This window comes from Delphinus delphis, chromosome 3 (assembly GCF_949987515.2).
Source record: "Delphinus delphis chromosome 3, mDelDel1.2, whole genome shotgun sequence".
Lineage (NCBI taxonomy): Eukaryota > Metazoa > Chordata > Mammalia > Artiodactyla > Delphinidae > Delphinus > Delphinus delphis.
In genome coordinates this window covers 113,888,226-113,901,464 of record NC_082685.1, presented here as the reverse complement: position 1 = coordinate 113,901,464, position 13,239 = coordinate 113,888,226, and the positions used below count along the sequence as shown (strand labels likewise).

The following is a 13,239-nucleotide window of genomic DNA, read 5'->3' as shown; positions in this document are numbered from 1 at the left end:
CTCTATACTTACAAGACTATTTAAAAATGTTTTTAAGTACAGAAGGATTTTTGTATATTGTTCAGAATACCACATTAGAGGTTGGGATTCACTTCATTTTTGCTAATGGGAAGAAATTGCAATACAGTAGTAAAATACATGAGCTTTCTCTTTATGGTGAGAGTGACAGCTTCTCAGTTTTCTCGCTAACTTAGAACCTTCCCCAACCTTCCTGTAAATATTCCATATTTTCTCTTTTAGTAGTTTTTTTTTTAACTCTTAAAACTTGAATCCACCTGGGATTTATTTTTGCGTATGGAATAAGGTAGGAATTGTTTTTTAAGGACAGCCACTTGGCCCAACATTTTATTTAATAGCCTATTCTTATGCTTATATTTATATGATACACAAAATCTACATATATCTAGGTCTGTTTCTGGACTCCATTCTTTTTCATTGATCTACTTGTCTATACCTGTGCTAATACCATACTGTTTTAATTATTTAACTTTATACTATTTTCGTATATAATACCAAAACTCTCCTGATGTTCTTTTTCATATGGATATTTTTGTATATCTTCTCTTCCAGATGAATTTTAGAACACCTTGTCAAATTACATGAAACACTCTGTTGGAATTTGGATTAAGAATGCACTTATTTTATGAAGAAAATGACATCCTTACAGTATTAACTCTTAGCCTCCGTCAGGCACTTTACATATCTGATCTAACTTATTCCCTATAAACCACATAAGGTGAGCATTGTTGGGCTCATTCTAAGGATAATGAATCTGAAGCTCAGTGCTGCTAAGTAACTTATCCAGTGCCAAATAGGTACTAAGTGTTGGACTTAGGATTTGAACACAGATCTGATTTTAAAGATCATATTCTTTTCTTTGCTTCAGAATACCTCTAAAAGTGGGAAGAATTGTGTAAATAAATAACATATCCTGTAGATGAGTATATCAGAGCAACTATGCTCTTAATTCGGCTAATGATTTTGCGCATTTCATTTACCCACTGCTTACGTCTATGCTGTCTTATTTAACCCCAATGAAGAATTTATTATTGCTATCCTATTTCTATTATTTCTATTTCTAATATTTCACATGAAGAAACTGAACCCAGAGAAGTTAAGTAACTTTCCAAAGGTCATACAGCAGTAAAGAGCATAGTTGCGGTTTGAGCCCAACTATCCTGATTGCAGCGTTCATTCTCATCCCACTAGAGTTCTTCAGTTCCTCTTCTTTCTCCCCATCTTCCACTTCACCTCATTCTCCCACCTTTTCTCTCCACAAAACACCAATCCCAAAGCCTTCATCCCTACCTCACTCTCTCACTGCAATGACACAGAAGCCAAAAACCCAGAGGTGCTGGAAGTGAGAATCTTGCAATTTTACTGATCAACAGGTAGAGGCATGGAAGGGAATACCAGTCGCGCCTCCCCCCGACTCCCACCCCGGCTGCGATGCACGGATTGTTGGATCCTAGTTCCCTGACCAGAGATGGAATCTGGGTCCTTAGCTGTGAAAGCATGGAGTCCTAACCACTTGACCACCGGGGAATTCCCGGGAATATTTCTTCTTGATGCTAGAACTGTAGTAGGAGAGGATGTCCCAAGTTGAAATTGAAGACATTGTCTAATGTTTTTAAATGATGCTATAAAAAGCCTTCGTTAGTATCTTAGCCTGCCATAACAAAATACCACAGTCTGGGTGGCTGTGGTCCCTCTTCCTCTTCTAATAAGAACACCAGCCCTATTGGATTAGGGCCCTACCATTATGGCCTCACTTAACCTTAAATATCTCCTTATAGGCCCTGTCTCCATATACAGTCCCATTGGGAGTTAGGTCCTCAAAATATGAATTTGAGGGGAACACAATTTAGTCCATAACAGAGCTTATAGGTTCTGTATTCTCACAGTATTTATTATGGTAAAGATGCATTTGGAGTTAAATAGGCCTTTTTAGCTAACCTGGGAATTTAACTGTTCTTTGTAATCTTTATAATACTGTTCCCAGCTGAAACATAACTAGTTAAAAACTGGGGATTTACATAAGAAACTTGATTTTGAAAACTTAGAGATACTAATCTATGAAATAGAGGTAATGATCTATGAGTAGCAACAGTCTAAAAACAAAAGTACAAGTGAACAAAATACAGCATATGAATAAAACAACTGATTTTTTTGCCCTATTTTAATCTCTTGAATAATAATCTGGGTGGTGAAATTATGGACCACTTGAATTTTTCTCTTTGTACCATTTTGTATGAAAAAAATATATCATGTGAGTATGTTTGTGCATGTGTATATGTATCACTTGTGAGAAGAAATGGTAATTATAAATGATATAAATTAAAGATTAATCTCTTTACACACAGTGTTCTAAATTAATTTTCAACTTAGAGTTGTTAATGTCCCTGTTTTTCCATACATTTTCCTCTTTACCATCAAGAGAATTGATGATTACAGGATTTCTTTAAAAGGCCCCATCATTGTCTTCAGAGTTATTTTCCCCAAGCTGCTGACCCCTATCCTTCACATTTTGATACATACGTAATGACAGTTATGTCACAACTGCTGTCTCACTGACAAGGATTATATGAAGCATCCCGATTTTTTAAATGAAAAAAATGTGTGTTCTTGAAGCAGTGAAATATGGTACAGTCGGCCTTCCCTATCTATGGGTTCTGCATACTCGGATTCAACCAACCTTAGGTCAAAAATATCCAGAAAAAAAAAAAAATTCTAGAAAGCTCCAAAAAGCAAAAGTCGAATTTCCTGCCCACCAGCAACTATTTACACAGCATTTACATTGTATTAGGTGTTATAAGTAGCCTAGAGATGATTTAAAGTATACAGGAGGCTATGCATAAGTTATAGGCAAATACTGCACTATTTTACATAGAGGTCCTGAGTATTCATGGATTTTGGTATCCGCAGGGGGTCCTGTAACCAATCCCTTGTGGATACTGAGGGAGGACTGTACTTGGTTTTTTAAGCATTCCCCCTTCTTTTTTCCCCCCTAAGAGCACTATTTGTAATTTTTAGAATATAAACATATAGAGACAGTCCCCTACTTAAAATGATTCAATTTAGTATTTTTCGACTTTATGATAGTGCAAAAGCAACACACATTCAATAGAAACCATACTTTGAATTTTGAAATTTGATCTTTTCTCAGGCTAGCAACATGTGACATGATACTCTCTTGTGATGCTGGGCAGTGGAAGCAAGCCACATGATCATGAGGGCTTAACAACCATTCTGTACCCATATACTTTTCGCTTTCAGTACAGTACTCAGTAAATTACATGTTCTGCTTTTCGCTTTCAGTACAGTACTCAGTAAATTGCATGAGCTATTTAACATTTTATTATAAAATAGGGTTTGTATTGGATAATTTTGCCCAACTATAGGCTATTGTAAGTGTTCTGAGTACATTTAAGGTGGGCTAGGCTAAGCTATGATGTTCAGTAGATGTATTAAATACTTTTCCTACCTAAAGGTATTTTCAGCTTATGATGGGTTTATTGGGACATAACCCCATCATAAGTCAAGGAAGGTCTGTGTGTGTGATGGGGGGGACACTCTACCATTGTACAAATTGCATTTTTAATTTAACAGTATATTGTGAACATCTATTTCGTAGCCTTTTTTTTGTTGTTGTTGTTGTTGCGGTACGCGGGCCTCTCACTGTTGTGGCCTCTCCCGTCGCGGAGCACAGGCTCCAGACGCGCAGGCTCAGTGGCCATGGCTCACGGGCCCAGCCGCTCCGCGGCATGTGGGATCTTCCCGGACCGGGGCACGAACCCGTGTCCCCTGCATCGGCAGGCGGACTCTCAACCACTGCGCCACCAGGGAAGCCCCGTAGCGTTTGTTTTAATGACTGCATAGAATTCCTTTTTTGATGGGCAATCAACATTTTTCATGTTTTGCTATTACAAAAACGCTATAAAGAAACACTAGTTTAACTTTATTTTTGTGCACTTGTCTAGCTCTTTTTGGGGGGTAAATTCCCAATAGTGGGCTGCTCAAACAGAGAATATTTTACAGTGGGAGACTATCAAATTGTCCTCGAAAAAGTTTGCATTAGTTTACGCTGCCCAGTAGTGTGTCTGAGTCCTTCCTCCCCGCCCTCCCACCACCCCACCCTGCCCCAATACTTGAAGACAAAGGATGGTGGTAGGATAGCATTTGAGCAAGCTATTGGAAGGAGATAATGGTAGGAGGTTACAATTTCAGAATGAACCACATTGGAATACTTTTATCGGTGTTTATTTTGGTTGACCAGTTGGATATTATACTATTATTGATCTTATCAAGGCTCTTTGACTAAAGGAATCAGAAATATGTTTGGGGTAGCTCAAATAAGAGATGTTATTGTAGAGATCTCTGAATCCTCAGCTGGGCCTCGTACACGTATTTCAATACTTGGAAAATGAGGATTTGGTGTTTTTCTATTCATCTCTGGGACTTCATGATATCTTTCATCTCTATGTTCTTGTGTTCTCAATCTCAGTTTATTTGTCTCTTCATCTTGCATGTTGTCCAACTTGTTTTAACTACCTGTCAGTTTCAGAGCTCTCTCAATGTCTCTCAGTTCAGATTCTTAAAAGAAATAGGTAGTTGGCCAGCCAGTGCTCTACTCAGCTCTTCCCAAAAGTGTGGAATGTAAGTCTACTTCTTCTGTGGTTTGTTGGGAGTGGGAGGCCAACTGGAAACAATAGGCATATCTAGTATATATAATTTGCATTATATTCTAACTGTAGTGGTAAGAAAAGGGGCATTCTGAGGAGAAAGAATTATGTAACATATGTGAAAATCTCATTGTCAAGCACCACACAGATATTAATTCTTTTCAAAGGCATAAGCACAGACTAGCACATGATAAATGGTTAATATGTGCAGTATTAGACTGCATATATTATTTTGTTCCACTAAAACATGAGTTTAAAATTTTTATCCACTTTTTTTCTAATTTTAGTCCCCAGAGTAGTGCTCAGCACATAGAAGGCAGTCAATATAATTAATGTATTTTACCTTATCTTTCAGTTAATAATTTAATTCAACAAGCATCTAATATGCAGGATATTATGCTGACTACTGTGGGTAGTTTTTGTTGTTGTTATAAATTTATTTATTTTTGGCTGCGTTGGGTCTTTGTTGCTGCACGTGGGCTTTCTCTAGTTGCGTCGAGCAGGGGCTACTCTTCGTTGCGGTGCACAGGCTTCTCATTGCGGTGGCTTCTCTTGTTGCGGAGCATGCGCTCTAGGTGCGTGGGCTTCAGTGGTTGTGGCTCGCGGGATCTAGAGCGCAGGCTCAGTAGCTGTGGCGCACGGGCTTAGTTGCTCCGCGGCATGTGGGATCTTCCCGGACCAGGGCTCTAACGCGTGTCCCCTGCATTGGCAGGTGGATTCTTAACCACTGCGCCACCAGGGAAGCCCCGTGGGTAGTTTTAAAATAGTGACAGATAAAAAAAAGAGCGAGGGTTGTGGGGGTCTGCATTCAAGGAGATTAGAACAGAAAACAAGATAAGAAAGGTATACATGTAACTATAGTATTTTGTAAGTTAAAAGCAGGTAACTTTTACTCCTACTACCTGACAGTGATAAATCCTGTTCTCTAATCGTGTTATCTAATCCTACTTCTACTGGATCTCTGTAGGCCACCTGCTCCAGGTCTTTTTAGTGAAGACAATGGTTATTTGGAATTTTAAAGAAAAAAGGATTGTCCTCGTTTGCTGATCTCTTTCCACCAAGTTATCATGTAAACTGTTTAATGAGTCTTGTCACATTAGAAATATTATAAATTGGTAGATCTTTTTACGGCTTATAACTCTGTGTGTGACATTCAGCATGTCCCCTAAATGAAGTTCAGAAGTTTAAAAGATTTAAGAGCTCCTCTGCAAGCCTTTTTCCAGTTTAGCCTGTACTACTTGCCCTTTTGAATGCTTTTTTTTTCCTTTTCCTGTTTTGACTATTAATCAATCATATTAGCCTGTTAGGCTTAGTGTTCCTGTCAGGCCTATTAAAGAATCGTGTAGTTTCTGCCACTATGGTGATTCTCCCTGAGTTCAGAGTGAGCAAGCAGACAGTCCCTGGGTGAATCCTAGGGCTTCATCCTTAATCACCGTATGGCTTTGGTTGTGTATTAAATAAATGCTAAGTTAATAAATGGCATTAGTATAACCAGTCTTTTTATTACTATGTATATCCCAATTGTTGTGGTGTTATATGCATTTGTAAAATGATATTTACATAAGTATATCAAAGTGGATATTCATTTATGTAAAATGTGAATGCATCTATGTCCATTTCTGATAATGTAAGCACCAGTTTCAGAAATATTAGGGGCTACAAGAAACTTGCATGTATTCATCTTTTATGACATTATACAGAATTCTTTTGTGATATCTTTGTGAGTGTATTCAAATAAGGAGGTCGTATACAAACCTGTAAAGTGAATGTAGGAATATTGAGGGCATTGCTCCCCTATGTATCTTAAACTTTTGAGTTGGTGCAAAAAAATGATTGCATTTTACCTGTCAATAGTCAACATCTGGCCTGCCTATCTCCCAAATTAGTGATTTTCTCTTAGACTTAGATGTTTACAGGTATATTCATATCCAGTGTAAGTAACCCAAGTGTACCAGTCTATGAATTAACTTAATTAAAGGATCTGTCAAGTTTTTAAAATAGTTGAACAAATTTTCCGGTTGCTGAGAAAAATACCAAAAGCCGATCATAAAATCTAGTTGAGTAAAAGGAGCCTTGTAGTTAATCTGACCAGTTTATGTGCATTCTTTATGTATGAATGGTCCCCACAGCCAGACAGCTGCAGAATTTCTCTCCTTCCTATATATGCTGGTACTATTTTTTTTTCCTCATTCTTCCCCTTCCCCTGCATTACTGTTGTTTATATGTGTTGTGCATTACTATTGTCTGTTACTATTTTTCTTCCTTTTCTGTTCTTCCTCTACTGTAGCAGTCATTGGCAGTAGTGATGGGAAAAGCAGAGGAGGGAGTAGGTGAGAAATAGTGAGAAGCTAGAAGAAGTAAAAGCTGTAATAGAAGCTTCATAACATGCTTTCCATCCTGTTGTAATTGACTTATAGGAATAGTGAAAATTATGTTATGCCCATTCTTAATTCTTACTTCGATCCTTTTTCCCACCTCACTAGCTCAAGAGCCCCGAAAATTCTCACCATTTTCCCCAGCCCTGTGACTGCTCCTCATATCTTGGTTTCAAATATAGGCTTAATGTCCTTTTACTATATCCCAGTCTCATATTTTTTTCCTCAATTATGATTCTAAATGATTAGTAGCACTAAGTTAGGTTATCCCTGTGGTGATGATGGATATTTAACTAGGCATTGCCAATATTTACCTTGCTTACTTTCTTTTTCTTTGTTCTGTTTCTAACTACCCACACTCCATTTGGATTGGAAGACTTTGTTTTATTGACATCAATTATTATTATTATATTATGTTCATACTGCTAGGACTTGCCTGTTACTCTGATCCTTAAGGTGAGTTTGCATATATATCTTAGACTCCCTTGTGTGTTGATTTTTACCATTTAACTCTCCAAGGACAACTTTATTTGAGGGGGGAGGGGGAGGTTCTCATTGATACCTTAATACACTGCATACAGCTACTTAGGAATAAGTCACATCTCATGGACAGTTCTAACATTCAGCATTAAGACTGATTTCAGAAACAGAATTTCGAAGAGCATGTAGGCTATCCTTTTGTCCTGTTTCCTGTTGTTCAGAGGAAAGCCAAGTCAGGCACGTTCTAAGCAGAATTATTCTTTCTTACTGTTGAATAAAATTGAAATTGTATTTCATTATCTTTTATTTATATCTATTTGGTTTTGTGGGTTAAAAACTTGTTAGGGGTAGTTGTCATTTAATAGGTTTCACTATAACAGTAAAAAATACTTTAGTCTAAAAAGTACATAGTGTACATATGTAATAGATGAACAGGGATATTAGTGTGCACTCTCTGCATGTATACATTTTCTTTCTGTTTTTCTCCCCAAGCTTTTGAGTCTCTAACTTTTAATGTCTTTTCATTACATTGAGAAATTACATTGAAAAATTATTTTGTTAATATGTTAAAGCCATACTATATAGAGCATTGTGGTATTCTTAAGTACTGGTAGAATCCTCATGATAGTTATTTTGTAAATGTGTTTGCTTTCTGTTTTTCTCCCCACCCCTTTCATTGTTTCACTTTTACTGTAATTTCAGGTCCTCTTCTCAGTCAAGTAAGGTGAAAAATATTATTATGGAATATGCATGCTGTTATGGTGATATAGTTTATTAATATACAGTTATCTTCATCTTCATTTAAAGTATTTATTAAAGAACTTGCTATATGATGATCCTGATTAAGGTGCTGTAAAAATGAGATATATACGACATCTTTCATAGATTCATTATTTTCTAGCATACAGAAATGTATGTCTAAGAATGTAGACAATAATGCTAGACTTTCAAAATATAGACAAAAATAAGTAATAAAACTATTGATATGTTTTTAACAGTTACATTATTATTAAAGAGCAAGTAAAGCTTTAAAATTACCTGTCACATAGTGAGTGTTCAGTATATATGGATTAATGGAATAAGTTTAGTTGGTTGATGATTGAAGGGAAGTTGTAGGAATTGCAATTAACAAGGCCCAGGAGAAAAATCACTAAGCACCGTTAAAATTCATGAGAAACTAAAGAACCAAATTCTATAGTTTAATAAATTATTCTAGCTCAGTGTTTTGCAAGGGTTTTTTAATTTATGCTCCTTTCACAAACCTTCCTTTAATGTTAGTTGATGCTTCAAAACAAATTTAGTATCACTAAAACCAAATCATTATTACCCCCCCACTTATAGCATATAACCCTGAAAGAGATCATCTCATCAAGAATAATTATTTTTGCTAATTTAATATAAATTCCAGATCCTTTGTTATCAGGTGCTCTTCTATGTCATGTCTATTTAAATGTATTTTCATAACTATGTTAGTAATAATTTACAAATAGGTTGTTAATTTTTAAAACCAAAGTTCTTTTAACAGAGTATAATCTGAACAAAAGTCAGATATTTATGGAGTTTTTTATTTATTAGGGTGGGGGGGAGGCATGTGGATATATTTTAAATCATTTTGGGTTAACTACTACAAAATCACAACTTCTTACTAATTTTTTTTCCTATGATTGGCAGATTTTCTGGATGTTTAATTTAATTTTTTGTTTCTGGTTTTCAGGCATGTATAAGACCAGGAAGAAAACATAATAATAATGATTTTTAGAGCCTGACTTCTTATGGAAACCATCTTTTAAAATTCATCAATAGTAAACAATAGTCAGCTGAAAACTGTTAGTTCAGTCTTGGAGTTGGTAACAATTTCAGTATATATCAGTGTTCACACAGGTATTTCTAAGGAATCAGGAGAACCAAAGAAATGAAGGTTATTATTAACTTTTCCTTTTCTTTAGGCTACCTATTCTTTTACTTTAGTGATAGAATATATATGAAGAAATTATAAGAGAGCTGTACAGCATTTGTAGAACAAAGATTTAAGGAAAAGTTTGAGATTTCATGTGAAAGGGTTACGTTGCTAAAAATATTTTAAACTCCTGCCGTAGACTGTTAGAGCTATGAGAAGTTTAAGAAATCAGCAGTGAATCAAGATTAGGGCTCAGAAAAAATTGGAGCCATTTGGCAGAGGAGGTAATTGAAATGATCATTTTCCCAGGACAGGAAAATAAAATATCCTGTACAACTCTTTCTGACCTTATTAAATATTTTCCTTCTAATAATATAGGAGATAGTATAGTGATAATATAATAGTTGAAATTTCCTACTAGTGGTGTAACCTTCCCTTATTATCCTGGCTTCTTATGCAATTCTATATTAAAATGGTAACATTTGAGATTGTAGAATTTTAAAAGTTACTACAGTACCCAAAATGGTACCACAAGAGAATCTTTTCCTCCTTTTCTAAGACCATATGTATTCAACTATCCCTTAAGGTTTGTGTGCTTTACTATATACCTCAACTAAAACAATTAATCTGTTTGGTATCACGTCTACAAAAGTAAATATTTTTGCTGACTTGATCTAACACCCAACGAAAGAACCTCTTGGCCTACCTCCTTTGTGTGAGTATAAACAAAGTTTTCCTTGTTAAAGAACCTGGAAGACTTTTTACAAAATATGCAACTCATCATCAGAATAGGAATGTATAAACTGAGCTTTGGGAATTTACCTTTGAACTGATTTTTTTTTTTTTTTTTTTTTTTGGCCACACCACGCAGCATGTGGGCTCTTAGTTCTCCAACCAGGGATCAAACCTGTGCCCCCTGCATTGGAAGTGTGGAGCCTTAACCACTGGACTGCCAAGGAAGTCCCTGAACTGATGTTAGTTAATGTGTTTTGTATCAGGATATATTTCATTCTGTACTAAGAAGCAGATAATTTCAATTTATTATTCTCTAAGTGCGAATGTTATACATCTGTAGGATTATGTAGAGTGTAGGGTTTTTGACTGCCTTCTGTCTCATTCATCTTTGAAATAAATTAAATTAATAGGCAACTCAGGAAGGAAAAAGACAATTGAAGAGAATATATGCATGGTTCTCTCTTAAAGAATAGACCTTAAATCCTTGGTGAAAGGTTGAGGGTTTTTTTGGCCAAGCCATGTGGCTTATGGGATCTTAGTTCCTGAACCAGGGATTGAACCCAGGGGACAGCAGTGAAAGCGCCAAGTCCTAACCACTGGACCGCCAGGGAACTCCCAACTTAAGTTTTCTTTTAGCATACATCCCCTTGGTTTAAGATCTGTGGGGTTACATAATTTCTGTTATTTCTCTCAGTGATACATATAAATTTTTAAATATTGCAGATAATCCTATCTCAAATAATTTTGAAATTTTTGTACATCTTATTTTGCAAAGATATAAAAAACTAAAGCTAAAAATACAGAGGTGCCTCTGTGCTTTAACTCCCATCATATAGAAATTGTAGAGACTTCCCTGGTGGCACAGTGGCTAAGAATCCGCCTGCCAACGCAGGGGATACAGGTTCAAGCCCTGGTCCAGGAAGATCCCATGTGCCGCGGAGCAACTAAGCCCGTGTGCCACAACTACTGAGCCTGGGCTCTAGAGCCTGCGAGCCACAACTACTGAGCCCGTGTGCCACGGCTACTGAAGTCTGTGCATCTATAGCCCATGCTCCACAGCAAGAGAAGCTACCGCAATGAGAAGCCCGTGTGACGCAACGAAGAGTAGCCGCCGCTCACTGCAACTAGAGAAAGCCTGTGCACAGCAATGAAGACCCAACACAGCTAAAAATAAATTAAATAAATAAATTTATTTTTTAAATGTTAATTTCTTTAAAAAATTGTAGGCATGCAGTTTGAGTATATATGTTCATATATGTGTGTGTAAAATAATTGGAGAGGAACATGTTAACAAATTAATCTGTTAAAGTCTTGGGGTTGTGATTTTTTAATTTTTTTGAAAATTTAAAAAACTTTTTTATAAGAAATGAGAAAGAAAACTTTAGGTCAGGCATTAATTTGGAAATTACTACATTAAAATTAGAGTAATATTCTTAATTTGATACATTCACTGTATTTAAGTGTAGATTGTAAAAAGAACATTTAATCACAGTCTGAAGTTTTGTACTGGGTGCTTAATCTGTTCAGACATTAAATATTTGAACATTTGAGGGATTTAAAAATAATATTTGTTCTTAAGACATATAAAGGTTTTCTGGGGGGGCTGGTTATTGAGTTTGGTTATTTACAGTATGTTAGAAATAGGAAGCAAGCTCTGTCTAGGACCCTACTATAGTTTAGTTTTCCCTCCTCCTCTTTCCCCTCTTCCTTCCCCTCCTGCTTGATCCTCTCCTTCTCTCTCTCTGTTACCCTTAGTATATTTTACCTGTTTCCCGGTAGATTAATTCCAGGTGACTTTGGTCAATATGCTAAGCACTTTTGATACTGTTTACATAGTTTTGTGTGGTTTTTATACGGAGGAGGAACCCTACCACAGAAAACTTCTTTCTTAGAATTCCTTCTGAAAAATTCTAATTTTCCTTTCTTACTATCACCAAAACAGAGGTTGCCCTTACATTTTTAAACTGGTAACCAGAATAGTCTGTGGTAGAATCAGACTGGAAGAATTTGAATATTTTCAGAGAAAATGTGCTTTTAAACCAATATGCTAAACCACAGGAACCCAGAGTTCTTTCCTTTGAGCTGTGCATTACTGTTTGTGCAGCTTCTGAATTGAAGTTAACAGACTGTATTCTGTAATATTGAACTATAAAAATGTTTGACTATTCTCTTTCTCAAAAAAATTTTTTGTTTGTAAGTCACAGTTATATCCATTCATAGACCTTGGGACTATATATGTGACTATATGTGAGTGCACAGTAATCGTAGGATAAATACTTCTTTGGAAGCAAAACAAAATTCATCTATATGATCTGTGAACATTAGCTTTTTCTCAAGGATGCTCACAGTGTACCCTGTTCCCTTTTAGAGTCTCTTTATCTTAAAGAGCGAAGTAAGAAAAGTAGGACTAGTGATTTTCACAGCTCTGGAAATTTGACTTAGCTTTAATAATAATAATAAATAATAAGTATTGATTGTGAGTTTATCATGTACCAGACATCATACTAGGCACTTCCATTATATGCTGTCCGTACAAAGCCATTTGAAGTAGTACTAAATCTCACTTCCCAGAAAAATATGGAATTTATCATACTTTGTTATATTATGTGATCATCTCTGCTAGAAGCTCCCCCTTTCAATTTGTGGACTTCTAGATAAAGAAACTCAGAGCTAATGGGAAGAATACAGATAACCAGTGCTAATGAGAAATTTTAGAAATTTGAAAGTAACAGAAATACTAACCAATAACAACAAAAGCAGACTCACCATAGTAACACAAATGATAGTACCAAAAGGAACTCATAGAGATCCAAGTATACTAAAACTTAGTGTGTTGTTTATTACCTTTGTCCATTGATTTTTCTTAGATTTAGATATAATTGAAAAATATTAATCAAACAAATTAAATTTAACAAAGTAACTTAATTTCTCAAAGTAGAAATACCAGCTAGAATTTTTTAATATTAATGGAGCCTAGCAAGCATTCTAATATGTAAATTCAAAATATTCTTATATTATAATAGAAGTCCTGAAAGCTTTAATAAACCAATTTAACCATGAAATTTCATAG

The 13,239-nt window shown here is 35.7% G+C and overlaps 1 protein-coding gene across 4 annotated transcripts in view; it reads left to right on the top strand.

The window, feature by feature from the left end:
* Window positions 1–13,239, top strand: part of POLK (DNA polymerase kappa) — a 62,497-nt gene that overhangs the window by 2,527 nt on the left and 46,731 nt on the right. Inside the window, exon 1 of one of the 4 annotated variants that reach the window (XM_060009294.1) lies at window positions 389–736. The exons of 1 other annotated variant lie outside the window; for it this stretch is intronic. The gene's annotated coding sequence lies outside the window, so the exon portion shown is untranslated. Of the gene's footprint in view, window positions 1–388; window positions 737–9,436; window positions 9,456–10,263; window positions 10,409–13,239 lie in introns of those variants that run through there. 2 more of the 4 variants (XM_060009296.1, XM_060009295.1) reach the window with 2 other exon arrangements.